Source organism: Sander lucioperca, chromosome 20 (genome assembly GCF_008315115.2).
Source record: "Sander lucioperca isolate FBNREF2018 chromosome 20, SLUC_FBN_1.2, whole genome shotgun sequence".
In the NCBI taxonomy this organism is placed as follows: Eukaryota; Metazoa; Chordata; class Actinopteri; order Perciformes; family Percidae; genus Sander; species Sander lucioperca.
This window is the reverse complement of record NC_050192.1, coordinates 20,026,651-20,029,150: the sequence shown is the minus strand read 5'-3', so window position 1 is coordinate 20,029,150 and position 2,500 is coordinate 20,026,651. Positions and strand designations below refer to the sequence as shown.

The window sequence follows — 2,500 nt, the reverse complement described above, 5'->3', positions numbered from 1 at the left end:
TTCTTTATTGGAATCGTCTGGAGGATTTGGTTTCAAATCCGATCATCGCTTCCAAATTTAATATTCACAAGTTTAGGTTTCCGTAGCGACCAGGGTCTTGCTGCGTTGCAGCCGTGGAGCTCAGTCAGCAGCTCTGGTCCGGCTCTATGAACAGCTGCAACCCTCCACTGGATCAAAATGAAAGTTTCCTCTTATTTGTGAAAATAGGCACGAGACTCCAGAATCAGAATAATTTAAAATCCAAACGATGCCAAACCCTACTTTTTACATGCTTATTTTGACAGTTATTAATGCTTTTTTAGATACTTTCTTTGACGCTTTCAGTCAGAGTCTATCGTTGGAAAGTCATGTTTCCTGACATTAGCAGGAAGGTTTGGACCGGTTATAATTAATATATGTTTTAGAAAGAAGTTCATATAATAAAATGTACACAAATATTATCCGTGCAATTAAGGTATTCATGAATTTAGAGCCGATGTTTCCGATGTACGCTCCTTCTCTCTTCTCTTTACACCTGAACTCAGCCCCCACGTTGGGTGAACTCAGTCCTCCAGAAAAACCTGATTATATGATCTCATAATTCAATGCATAATCAGCCAAAGTCTGCATATTTATTTCGGGGGCCGCATTTTTTCAAATACGCCGCACTTTCTCACCGCATAAATTTCCGATTTCCGCGCAAAATATGCGGGGCTTGCATGATTTCATAATCCCCGCATTTTCGTTGCAAAAAAGTCCCATATATCTTAGCAGAAAGATGAAAAATGTTGCGTTTACTTCACACAAGAGCAGCCATTTCCCCCTGTTGCCATGGGAACGTTATGAAGTGACGTAATTACGCGACGTGAACATCATTGAAAAGCTGCAAACCCCGCGATGAAGCCACGATGGAACCACAGCTTTAAAAAGTTCCTGCAATTTCATCGCATAAAATTGCATAAATATCCCGCATATTCCATCACATTTTTTAAGAAAACGTGACACATAATCAAGGATTTTAGCCCAAAACTATCACAAAAAAACTCAAACCCATTTTTCTGGAAGGACTGGTATTTATGCTTTTTTGCACTTTTAAAAATGCTTTTTCTAGGCGCTTTATGATGCTTTTATAAAAAAAAGTTTAAACCCTTTTTCTGCTTTTTCCGACAGAAGGAGGACGTTGATAACGTGGTGAAACTGCCGAGTCTTTTGGGTAAAAAAAGGCTCGAAGACTCCTCAAGTTTCTGTGACTCGGGTTGTAAAGTATTTAAAGACTTCTCATCTCTGGAGGAAATTACGTTGGATATTTATTAGAGATGCACCGATAGAGCGGCCGGTGACCAGAATTGGCCGGTTTTCACGTGCTCGGCCATGACCGGCGACCGGCAGGTCAGTCTGACATATGGTGATGTCATGCCGGTCAACGCTCCAATTAACTGACAACATAAGTTATACCAGTTACAGTTCTCAAGGACGCACACACACGCACGGACGACGCACGACGCCACGGACGCCACGGCACGCTCTCTTTCTCCTTTCTCTCAACTTCTCCTCCGTGTGTCGGCGCTATTCTCCACATGTAGGAACCTGGTGAATTAACCTGCAACATGTCAGCTGTTTGGGAATTCTTCAGCGTGTGTGCAGAAGATAACAAGTTTACAATATGTAACACCTGCAAGGAGAAAGTAGGGCGTGGAGGGACGACACCAAAAACCTAAATCACATTTCTTTAGTCGATATTGATGTGAAAAGAAGGAAATGGTTCTAACATTGCTCTTTAGATGTGTGTGAATGTCCCACACCAGGAGTAATTTATATAGTTCTATTTTATAGTGATCCATTATCTGTTCAACACATGTTCTATTAAAGAAAAGATAGAAAATAAATATGTGTGTGCTGTAAAGTGGTTAGAAAACATGAAATCAGAATCAGCTAAAATCAGAATCGGCCTAGAAAGTTGTAATCGGTGCATCTCTAATATTTAATGTTATAAACTGTAAGCTGTTTATTTATGAGTATCTTGTAAATATAATCCTGTACTTGTACTTGTTGTATTGTAATAATACTGGGTGGTAGTCCTGCCTCCTGATTAAATGCCTCACTTCCTGTGTAAACATCAGCTGGAGATTATCTTTATTATCCGAGCGTTTACCGTCACGGCCGCAGAGGTCAATAAAGTTTTTATCTGTAATGACGACAGCGATAAAGAGTCAGACTTTAGGATTTGAAATACTCACATTGTTGTCAAAACAGGTGAGTTTACTTCCTGTTTCTCTCTGTTTGGAGAAGAAGGGGGGGGGGGGGGCGGGGGGTATTTCTCAATAAAACAAAAGCAATTTCCCCGTACACACACAGAGACACACACACACACACACACACACACACACACACACACACACACACACACACACACACACACACACACACACACACACACAGAGACACACACACACACACACACACACACACACACACACACACACACACACACACACACACACACACAGAGACACACACACAC

The 2,500-nt window shown here is 41.2% G+C and overlaps 1 protein-coding gene across 8 annotated transcripts in view; it reads right to left on the bottom strand.

Moving 5' to 3' along the window:
- Positions 1-2,500, bottom strand: part of eps8a (epidermal growth factor receptor pathway substrate 8a) — a 72,399-nt gene that overhangs the window by 63,044 nt on the left and 6,855 nt on the right. The gene's annotated exons all lie outside the window — the stretch shown is intronic.